The sequence below is a fragment of the Callospermophilus lateralis genome, chromosome 8 (assembly GCF_048772815.1).
Source record: "Callospermophilus lateralis isolate mCalLat2 chromosome 8, mCalLat2.hap1, whole genome shotgun sequence".
Taxonomy (NCBI): domain Eukaryota; kingdom Metazoa; phylum Chordata; class Mammalia; order Rodentia; family Sciuridae; genus Callospermophilus; species Callospermophilus lateralis.
The window spans coordinates 121152545-121165203 of record NC_135312.1 but is presented as its reverse complement, the minus strand read 5'-3'; positions in this window follow the sequence as shown (position 1 = coordinate 121165203).

Here is a 12659-nt window from a genome sequence, read left to right as displayed (position 1 = left end):
AAAAAAGAAAAGTGAGCATGGACATCAGGCCATATGGGCCTTCTCCAATAAGAGGCACTAAGAAGAGAAAGTAGGATACAGGATCCTGAAGGGTAGAGCTTACAAAGAAGCAAGGACTTCCCTAGTCTCTTTCCTTCCCACCCCCAGTCTCTGCCTCCCCCATGCTGGAGGGAGAGAATGGCTCTGGGCTTCTTCCCCACCCTGCAATGGTTGATTTAATATACAGTCACTTATTCATGGTAGCTTCTCATTAAAAACCCTCGTGGTTTGGGTCTTTGTAAAACCCACAATTCTGAAACTAGGAAAATAGGAGGCAAAGTCAGGATGATCTAGTTTTATTTTTTCAAATGTTAAATTTTATGCCACTGAAAATTTTATGACCCAGTGAAAAATGTTTGCTGAAATCCAGTAGTGAATTTATGCACATGCTAATTTAAATTTTTTATTTATGCAGTCCTGTAAGTATTCATCTGGAAAAATGAAATTGCTTGAGTTGTCAAAACCAAAGGAAAAAATAAATGTGAGGCAAATGTTATTTCAGAATTGTTTTTTTTTCCCATGCTCACTGTGTAAATGATAGTACAAAAGTAAAAAGGAGTCCTAAAAAAAAATCATAATATTGGAGAAAGTTAAAGATTATTTATTAACTATATTTAATATACTACAATGTGTGTTATGTAAATTATATTTTCTACAAATAATTTTAAGTATCTTTGGAAGAATACACAATAAATTGCTAGTATTAATGCTTTTGAAGACCTGTTTTTTTGCAGTAAATTTTTGTACTTTTTGAATTTTTTATTATGCACATGTATTTGTACTTGTTTTATCTTTTATTTTATTTTATTTTTTAATCAACTTTACCTAATGAGATAGTAAGCCTAAATTCTCATTGTTGCTTTGAAAGTATTTTTAATCAATAGTGCCTATTCAAAAGACTGGGGTATAGCTCAGTGATCCAATTCTCACTTACCAAAAGGAAAAAAAAAAATAGTACCTGTACATCCTATGACTTTTTGGTTTGATTTTTATTTTAAACATCTGTGTTTAAGGAGGCCTTGGTATTGCTTCATTCTATTCTATTCTATTCTGTTCTTGTGCTATGGGAAGAAACAAAAAGGAAGTTGCTAGAATAGCCTAGGGACAGATTGGAACAGGATGGGATTTGTCTGTTAGCAGCAGGAGGGAAAAAGATATGAACTGAAGGAAAACAGCTTTAGGACCTGTTTTAAAATCCACTGGCCTGTTACACCTCTGAATTCTGATAGGAGATCAAGAACTTCATTATTCTTTCAGGCCTACAATATATCTAGGGGTTTAAAAACTTGCTAATGTACCTTTCAAGGAGAATGTTAGCTGTCCTGTGCTATATGTATAACTTATTTTTCAAACTGGAAAATATCAGAGATATAAAAATCCAAACTGGTAATGAATGCCAATGTACCCATCTCACCTGCTTCCCTTTGGAATTAATTCGAAGCAATCCCAGACTTTGTAGTCTTTAAATATTTCCACTTTTATCACTAAATTCTAAAAATTCATTTTTTGTCAGTAGTGGTGAATTATAATTATAAAAAGTAGTGATATTCCCTATTACATTTGAACATGCACAAAATATAACAATATAATTTGGTCAGTTTCATTCCCCAGAACTGCCCTTTACCCTCCCCTCCTGTCTCCCCCGTCCTCTTCCTCAATTCCACTGATCCCCTTCAGTAATCATAGATTCCCCACCACCACCACTACATTTTGTTTTTTTACATTTTTCTCTCCAGCTTCTGCATATGAGAGAAACATATAATCCACCTTAGTTTGGTTTATTTTGCTTAACATAATATTCTCAGTTTCATCCATTTTCCTGCAAATGACATAATTTCATTCTGCTTTATAGCTGAATAAAACTTAATTGTGTACATATACTACGTTTATTTTTTATCCATTTATCCATTGGTGGACACGTAGGCTGGTTTCATAATTTTGCTATGGTGACTGGTGCTGCTACCAGGCTGAGGATGCATGAGTCACTATAGTATGCTGACTTTAATTATTAGGATAAATACCAAGAAGTGGTATAGCTAGGTCATGTGGTGGTCCTGTTTCTAGTCTTTTGATTAGACTCCATACTGACTTCCATAATGGTTGTACTAATTAACAATCCCTCAAAGAGTGTAAAAGTATTTCTTTTTCTTCACATGGTCTCTAGCATTTATTATCATTTGTATTTCTGATGGCTGCCATTTTAAGTGGAGTGAGATGAAATTTCATTGTAGTTTTGATTTGTATTTCCATAATTGTTAAAGATGTTGAACATTTTTTGTATCTTTGTTATCCACTTGTATTTCTTCTTTTAAGAAATATCTGTTTAGTTCATTGAGTCATTTATTAACTGGATTTTTTGGTTCATTTGATACTAATTTTTTTAATCCTTTATATATTCTGGATATGAATTCTCAGAATAGTAGCTCGCAAAGTTTTTCTCTGATTCTATAGGCTCTCTCTTCATGCTCTCAATTGTTTCCTTTGCTGTGCAGAAGCTTTTTCATTTGATACCATCCCCATTTATTAACATTTAGTGATTTATTAATTTTTTCCTGAGATTTAGGGGTCCTATTGAGGAAGTCTTTGCTTGCACCTATCTGTTGGAGTTTTAACCCTAGGTTTCCTTCTAGGAGTTGCAAAGTGTCTCATCGAATTTCTAGGTCTTTGATGCATTTTGAGTTGACTTTTGTGCAGAGTAAGAAAGAGGGAATCCAGTTTCATCTAAGAATTATTTTTTTTATATAAAAAATTTTCACAACTAAAAAAATCAGAAGCAGCACACAGGGCATGGGGGCCACAGAGCACTTGTTGGTAGTCACTGCAGGTCAGAGCTGAGTCTGGCAGCCATGTCAGCAGAGGCTCAGTGGCTGACAGCAGAGGAGAAGCACAAAATTATGAGAATTGAGAGAGGTGCCATCTACAAAGAGTTCTTGAAATTTTGAGAGCAGAATGGTGGTTACCAAGGACCAGGAAAAATAGCAGGGAGGGAGGGATGAGGAAAGATTGTTAATGAGTACTAAGTTACAGTTAGCAGGAACAAAAATTTCTGGTATGCAATTGCTGTAGACTGTAGATAACAATAATACACTGTACACTTCAAAAAGGTAGAAAAATGATTTGGGAAGTTTGCCATAAAAAAATAATAAATGTTTTAGGAGATAGATATTCAAACTGATGTAGACCTTATACAAAATACACATGTCAAAATGCTACATGGGGGCTGGGATTATGCCTCAGCAGTACAGCACTCACTTAGCACGTGTAAGGCCCTGGGTTTGATCCTCAGCACCACATAAAAAATAAATAAAGAAAATAAAAGTTTAAAATTTTTTTTTGAAAAATGCTACATGGTTCTCCATTAACTAATATGTATAATTTTATATTTTTATGTTATAGTCAAAATAAATTTAATTTTTAAAATTGTAAAATCATGTTTCAACTAGAAAACAATGTACATGGTTCTAAAATAAAAATTTTGAAAACTACAAAAAGTGTATTTCAAGAACACAAATTTCTATCCCTTTTCTATTCCCTACTCTATTTCCTTCCCCACTGGTACTGTATCCATTTTTGTTTAATTTCATAGTTTACCCTTCTGGTGTTTTTTTCTTAAATCATGCAAATTTTGGGAAGGACACAATTCAGCTCATAACCACCATCGTGATGAACACCAAAGTTTGAGGATGCTTCCTTGATGATCAAATAATCATTAGGCAAATTAAAATGTGGCATTGAAAGAACATGTTGCCTTTCCCTTGGCTTGTTGTTAAGTCCTGGGTAGTTTTCCTTAGGTATTTAGACTAATTCGACAAGTTAAAGGATTCCAGTTTATGCACTGTGTGAGGTTGGGGAGGTTGGGTTTCATAGAAGTAGAGCCTGAGATGAGGATTCTTATTCAAGTGGATTACTGGGGAAGTGCTTTCTCCCTGTCTCCAGGGAAGGAGAGTAGAGGGAATGAGAGCAGCATGGTGGAGCAGGAGGAAAGGTAAGTGAGGACGCGCTGTCCAGAGGCCAGGATCTGACCCTACAGGGAATTCTGGAACTCAAAACCCACAGTCAACCTCACTGGAGGCAGAAGAGCCATCTTTCCTGTGATTGGCTTCCATTTGTGTGGGCAGAAGGTTCCAGCAAGACTGACCTGGCAGGTATAGCAGCTGGATGTGGCAGAGGGAAACTCCAGACAAGAGAGCATCTGTAAGTTGTCAGCCAACATTCACAGCACCTGGGCACAGGTGCACCTGCTTCTAGGTAACCTGGGAAGTCACCAAAATCATGCACTACATGTGCTTTCTGAATGAATATTATATTTCACAAAAAAAAGATGGAGAAAGTGGAAGAAGATTAGGAAGGAATGGAAGAAAAAGAGAGGAATGCAGATATTGCAGTAATCTACACCCAGATCATGATTATCTGGGCTAACGTGATCTCAGTGAGATGGAAAGAGGTGAAGAAAGTCAAGAGATATTTAGGAAATAAAATTCATAGACCTATTGATAGATTACGTCTCAGGATATGGAGTTCAGTTTCCATGGATGAGGTCTAGATTTCTGGTTTGTCTAAATGGATTGTGTGAGCACTGGAGTAGGGAGCTCTGGGAGTGAGTGGCCCAAATATAGAAAAGTGAGGGCAGCAGATTATTCTGAAGGTTAGAGAGGTGAAGCTCAGTGGTAGAGCACTTGCCTATCAGACATGAAGCCCTGGGTTCCATCCCCAGCACTGATGAAAAAAAAAAAAAGATTAATATGAATGTGTTAAGTTTTATTTAGTCTCTATAACAAGACACCTCATTATCCCTTCCCATTCTCATTGAAGTCACTCTGGGAGGAGTCATTCATATTAGCAAGAGGAAATCTCTTTATTTGGAGGTTTTTCCCATTAAGAGTGGGGATAAAAAAAATATATTTTAAAAAGGGCTGGAGATATGGCTCCGAGGTTAAGCACTCCTGGATTCAATCCCTGATACTAAAAAAAAAAAAAAAAAAAAAAAAAAGTGGGGATCTAGAGCCACAGGACTCCAGCATCAGATGGACAATGAGCACAGAAGCCAAGGGACATAATCACAAAGAAGAAACAGGAGGGAGAACTTCTATAGCTCACAAGTGGGGATATCAGCTCCAATTGCAAAGCAACATATGAGGAAAGAAAATAAATGTCTAAAATATTAATCAATATTTTCCATCCTTCCATCCATCTCTAAGTGCTGAACACGTTTACAACTGACTGGAAGGAAGATTTTGTCCTTTCTGGATGAACAGAAGGGGCACATTCAGCCATTATGGGCCACCAAGAGGAGACAGGTGAACCTGCGACTGTTTTGTTGTTGCTGTTTTGTTTTGAACTAGCATTAAGTTTCAAACATTAAACCAAACAAAAATTTAAGTAAAATGTCTCCCATAAGCAATATTTTTTATTTCATTTCTTGCTTATTCTTCTAGAGTGTTTTTATACATTTATTAGCTGATATAGATAGATACGCATATTTTCCCTTCCTTTTTTACACAAATATTAACACATACTGCACTTCATTCTATCTATAATATTTTTTTTTTACTTAACAATAATCTAGATTTTTTTTTTCATATTAAACCAAGAGGGCTGGGCATGGTGGTGATTTTCCTGAAATTAGATGTGGATCGGTGAAATAATGACTCCATTATTTGTCCTTAGTTCTCTAATGTTTTTCATTGATAAGACTACTAGAGTATAAGTGAGTTAATAAGTGTATCCTACTCTAAATGATAAAAGTGTAGCTAAGATAAAACCCAGTGACTGTGGTGTTAAACAGGGAAAATGATACAAAAGATTATTTGTAACCTATACTCAGGGAAAAAAACCTGCCAGGTGCAGTGGCACACACCTGTAATCCCAGCAGCTAGGGAAGCTGAGGCAGGAGGATCTCAAGTTCAAAACCAGTCTCAGAAATTGAGCAAGGCCCTGAGTAATTTAGCAAGACCCTGTCTCAAAATAAAAAATTATAAAGGTTGGGGATGTGGCTCAATGGTTTAAGCACACCCTGGTTCAATCCTCAGGACCAAAAAAAAAGGGGGGGGGACTTTCTTGGTTTTTATATCTGCCTACTATTTTATTGTAAGTATATATCATAATTTATTTAACCAGACCTCAATTCACATATATTACGGTCATTTACACTATTTCACTATTACAGAGAATGGTGTTGCCCTGGATAGGCATCATTTTGCCTGTCAAAAGTATGCCTGTCATTTCAATTTCTAATAGAACTGCTATCTCGAAGGGATATTCTGAAAAATATCAAAAATATCAAATATCAAATGTGTGTTTGTAAGTAACAGTCACTGTTAAACTTCCCTCTACAAAAACTAGAAAAGTTGCTATTCTAAGCAACAAAGGCAGAGCCTGTGTCCCCAGCCTTCCTAACACCATGTCATATCTAACCTTTGAATTTTATCCGGCCCAACAGCTTAAAAAATGGTATCTTAGTGTAATTTTTATTTTCATTTTTACTTCTAATTTTTATTTTCCACTTTTCTTGTGAAGGAGGTGAAGCATCTGTTTGTTTGGGGCTTTACATTTTATGGAAGTATTCATATCCTTTGCCCAGTTTTTTATTGGGTTGTTAGTCCTTTATAAGTTGTCATAACTCTCTCTTAGGGACATAGCACATTGCTTGCTGTTGAAGTTGTGGATATGTTTTCCCACTTTTATTGATCTTTTCATCTATGTTTTGATTTTGCTCATGGTGTGTTTGCCAGGAAGAAGGGGTTTTTAATACAGCCAAATATAACAGTTTTTTGTGGATTCTTGTTTCTGTGTCACACTTAGGAAGGTTTGATGAGAAGAAATTTAATGTGCATTGAAAATATTTAGTAAGTGTTGAGGAAAGAAATATTTAAAAGGCAGAGAGACACTGGCCGGTTGTGGAGTGTTTGAAAGCCCCACTGTGAAGGTGTTTTCAGAATACAAGTCACACCTGCCCTTGCTCTGGGGTCTTGGGCAGGAATACAGGCTTCCAAGAAATTGAAGGTGAGAGTTTTTAAATTGGTTTGGTATTTTAAATTGATATAGTAAATTAAATAAAGCTCAACAGTCTACAGCAAGCAACTCAATAAATTTTCACACATGTATACTTGTGTAACTACACCCAGATGAAGATCTGGGACTGCCCAGTTCTTGACCACCGGGCACACCAGGAAGAAGTGATGCTTGGTTCTAAACACCAGAGGGATGTTTGGTGAATGCAATGGTGTGAATGGAATGAAGGGGTCAATAGAATGAAGAGTGATGGGCAAGGGGTGATTGAGGGTTGTTGGAGTGGCCATTGGTCTGTTCGAAGGAGCCTCTCTGAACTCTGGCCTTGTTAGAATTTATTCACATAGAAGAGAAAACAAGACTATTGAGAATCCAAAAGAACAGGAGAGGGTGGCTATCTTAATGGGTCAAATAAAAGTAACCATATGGAAGTGGGTTGAGGCCTAGCTTCCTGGTCAGAGAAAATGTACCTGAAGATAAATATTCAGAAGTGAATTGAGATAAACATTCAGGAGAACGGAACAGTATTGAGCTGACATTTATTTCTTTGTTCTTACTTTAATCTTTCCATTGCCTCCTCCTCTCTTTTGGCCCAACCTAAATCTCCAGTTTGGGTTGAAGGATAAAATAAGAACAAAAATAGGCCAATGTGTGGTTAGGCTCAGAACAAATCCTCTTCGCCTCTTCCTTTTTATTGACATTCTGCCCAAATTTGGAGGGACTCAAAAGTTATACAGGTATAAAAGACAAAGGGGTTTAAAATTAAAATTCTTCTCCCATCCACCCCACACCAAATGCAACTTTGACTCCCTAGAGGCAATTGTGAAGAAGAAAAAACTCCTTAGTCTTGGTGTCTCCTTCCGTATGGAGATGTGATTTACCTGACCTCTCTCTGTCCCACCAAGGAATTCACTTTAAAAAATGGCTTAACCTGAGGGTAAATTTGAGAAAAATAAACTGTGTGTGCCTGGCTTTGCTCCTTTTCCCCTTTCTCTTGGGAAAGGCATTTGCTACTTTTCCAGGAATAGGCCCTTCCCAAAATGTGAGAAAGGCTGCCCTGGCCCAGTACTTTTATGACTATGGGTGAGGTTCCCCCCGAAGTGCATTAAGCCTGGCTTTTAGCTCTCCCAAGCCACGTACTTCAGCTTTGCCTTATTAATAATACAGTAGCATTAGAATCTCCCAACAGTCTTATTCCTTGCCTTATTCCTCCATCTGTTCAGAAACTGCATGGGAAAGAGGAGCTTTGCTAATCAGTTCTCTGCAGAGGCTCTAAGACCATCTGCTGATGGCTTTGGGGGATTTTAGTTCAAAACAATATCCTTACATTTCTATTTCTTGGTGTGTCCATTTTCGTAGTACCTGTTGATCTTACATTATAAATAACAAAGGATCTTGCTCACTCAGCAGCTCCTTCTCCTCCGATGCCAACAGTGCTAATTTGCTAGCATTTTTGAGTTCTTCTCCTGCTAATCTTTATAATTTTAATAAACTATATCTTCTATTTCCTAACCTACTTTAGATAGTATTTCTCAACCCTATGATGTCTAAAATGAGGAATTAGTTCCCCACATCCTGCTCCAACTCTCTTCCTCCACCATCTTCCAGCCTATCAACTCTAGCTTTAATTTTTACACTCTTAAATTTTATAATATTTTTATTTTATGTTGATTTACAGACATGTAAATACATGCATTTGTTATATTTAAATGTCCAAATCTTTGTTGAAAGGCCAAATTATAAAAACTGAAAACCAGTTACTAATAATTAAAATACAAGTTTCAGGAAATGCTGTTCTCAGCAGAACAAATGGTACGATCAGACCCACAAAGAGAGAAACATAATCCTATGTCAATAAACCTGGGCTACTTCAAGGAACCTTATCAAGGTCAAATGGATATTCTTACATTCTATCAATTGCCCAATGCTCTGCCAGATTTTTTTTGTTTGCTTTATGTTTAGACAATAAATTTTATACATATTATTGTTCTCCTCATTGTATTAATCTGCTCAGACTTCCCTAACAGAATAAATTTTCTTTATTCCGAACTTTGATATGGCTTAAACAACAGAAATTTATTTTCTCGCAATTCTGAAGGCTGGAAGTTCAAGATCAAGGTGCCAGCAGGGTTGGTTTCTGGGAAGGCCTCCTTCCTGGTGTGCAGATAGTTGTCTCCTCTGTGTCCTCACACGCCTCTGCACGTGCATACGGACAGAGATCTCTGGTGTGTCATCTTCTTATATCCCACTGGGATTAGGACTTCACTCTTAGGACCTCAATTAACCTAATTACCTCTTAAAAGCCCCATCTTCAAATATAGTCACCTTGGGGGTTAGGGCACCAACCTATGAATTTGAAAGAAAGGGGGACACATTTCAATCTATAACACCTCTGTTTGTTCAAAATCTACAAATTTAGTAAATAATAGAATAGGTATTCCCCTATGTCCACATATAATGAAAAGTATTCATTTGCCAAGAATCTGGAAACTAACCCAGGAATATCCTAAAAGTAAACCATGGATTTCTCTGCTCTGGGAAATATATATAAAGTCTTATAAATTCCAAGGCAAATGACTCTTAGCCTCACATAAGACAAAAACTCTTAATTCTCATCTGGGGCCCAGCACTACCCAGATGAACCAGTGTTGGGCCGATGGATACTCCTGAAGGCATTGAGGACTATACTATGTGTCCCTTTCTGTCCATTTGTGCTGCTATAACAAAATACACAAGACTGGGGAATTTATAAAGAATAGAAATTAGTCTGTTATCATTTTGGAGGCTGGAACTCCAAGGTCAAGGTGCTGGCAGGTTTGACATCCATGAGGGCTGCTCTGCTTCCAAGTTGGTGCCGCACTGGCTGCATTTGATATGGCAGAAGATGAAATGGCAAAAGGAGACACCTGCTAGTTTCCTCCAGCCCTTTTGTGAGGCACTAATTCTTTCACGAGGTGGACCCTTCCTAGCCCTCATGACATCCTTCCCCCAAAGGCCCCAGCTCTTAACACCACCACGATGAAGAGTCCATTTCAACTTTAACTGTGGGGGCGTGCACATTCAAACCACAACCTCTTCCCATCACTCTGACAGTGAAGTCCAGTGATAACTGCTCTGAGGGGCATCCAAGAATGAGCTGCCCGATGGTTGTTGAATAGAGGTCCATTCGCCCTTGATAAGAAATAAAAATTGTCTTTATTCCAAACTTTGATATCTAATGGCTGCCAAGAGGTGAGCTGGAGAGAGCTGAGCAGACAGGTCCTGAGGTGGTGAAGGAAGACAGGCCAAATTGAATGAAAAGAAACTTCTTATTCTCTGACTGCAGTACACTAGAAGCAAGAGGCCAAACAGGAAGAGGTGCCAGCTCCCTCCGTGTGCTCACTTTGCCCCCAGAAGAGCTCCAGGTGAGCCAGACACAACAGGGCAGATTGTCTCATAGCCCATGGGGACAGCAAGAGGAGTAGAAGTACTGAAAGTGGAGAAAAGACACTTGATAAGGAGGCCTGCGCAAGGAGGCACTGGGACTAGGAATGCAGTTATTCGTGGGAGTGTGGCTAGTCTGTGTGGTGGAGTCCTTGAAGGCGGCTCTGTCCAGACTGGGCACCCAGCGCCATGTGGGGAGGGCGTCTTCCCCACCAGAGGTTCTAACTCCAGTCATTGCCTGTGGCCAGCTCCCACCCATCCCCCCAAAGAAATCACACATACAATTTTGGCCTGGAGCCAAATTCTTCAGCTACCCCTGGTAACAGCACCTTTTCATATCCCTAGACAGGTTTACAAACACTCTGAACTCCCTAGCCATGACCTTTGCTTAATGCATGTTTGGAATATCACAGTAAACTACAGTGAGAATAAATCTATCACCAAATTTTCTCCAGAATGAAAACACCAAAGATGCGATAATTGGATATTACTGGGCATTATTATAAGTGCTTTTCTGTGTTCTGATGCATGATGGGAAACAATTGCAAGACTGCTCTCAATAAATACAGCTTTATATCTGCTCTTTTCGTTGTTTTCATTACAATAAACATCTGAATATAATTGATGATCTGTTATACTTCCTTTGCCTTCACTATAATGGCTTTTAAATTTACCTCCTAATTTTATTATTCCGTTAATTAACTATGATTGTAATTACAAAATCCTCAAATCTTTCCTGATAGGAAGAAATTTGGTAGAAATAATCATGATAGTAGTAAAAGTAATAATTAAATAAGGATATTAAAGTCACTATATGACTGGCATGTAAAAAGCTAAATTGTTCCCTGGGGAGATTTTGTCCTAAAAAAGATGCTCCAATAGTATATATAAACTTACATAAATTCCCCTTTTCCTGCCTCCAGACCCCAGCTATCTCCCTGCCCTCAACACATTCCCTAAACCAGGACAAGAAAACCTGAGGGAGACAAATAAATGAAAAAGAGAAGAAATTCATAGCCTGAACCAAGCCAAAGCATGTTTCCACCCACTTGGTAGGACTCTTCAAAACTCGCTAAAGCAAACTGAACTCTGCAAATGTGTATTTTAAAAGGTTGGATATTGAATGTGGAGGGGAAATTGAACAGCAGTACAAGATTAAAGTGTTATGTGAAATTTCAGTAATTGTGCCCATTAACTGAAAAAATATTTGCTTAAGTTTTTTTTTTTTTTTTTTTTTCAGTACCACCCCTTGGTTAGCCAACAAAACTGGAATGTGCTGCCCAGGGGTGTTCTGCTGCCCCTTTACTACCACGTTTTCAAACCTGGAACATCTCCAGCTATGCCTTCCTATATTTAATGTTTATTACCTTCCTTTATTTAATAAATACCATGCAGAATAACAATAGATAAGCTGGATTAAAGTAGAAATTGACTACAAAGGGGTAGGGGTCTACCAGAAAGACTGGCTTTTCGGTGTCTCCCCAGCAGTGCCTCAGGCCTGGAGAGAGCCAAAGATGGCTTCTGTCCACCTTTCTAGGTTCCTTGGCGGGACTACAAATTAAATTGACGTAAAACCAGATTAACAGGAGAAAAAACAACAAAATATGAGAGCAGAAGGGGCAGACTGAAGCTTCTATAGCATCCTGAGCTATAGAAAAAAAAATAGGACTTGGAGTTTCTGGGAGGTGGTGGAGACAAGTGAGGTGAGCGGGGAGGTGAGGAGGAGGCGAGGGGAGGGAGCTCTTGTTGACTAAAGGTAGTCTTGTGCAGATAGAGCCTCTCAGTAGTAGCAGTACCTGAAGCAGCCCTTAGAACAGCTGACAGATCATGTGGAATAGTGTCAACCTCTGCTGTCCTTGCCTGTGATCCCAATCTTCCCTGGTTAAGATTCCCAGGGAGGGGATTCCTGACCACTGGTTCCTTCAGGATCTGTCTCTAGGCAGCTAGTTCCTTTAGGATCTGTCTCATAGAAAGTCACTGCCTGCATCTACCATCTCCAAGCACCCTCTATTCAAAGGAATCAGTATATCAAAGTGTCATATTTGGGGGTAGTATTTCCTGAACTTCATCAACACTTCAAATAGAATTAGGTGGAAAAGGTATTAAAATTAGCTCCTAATTTCCTAAGGTTCTTTTTTTTTTTCCTGATATAAGACAATTTATTACTGAATACTAGGCTCCTGGTATTT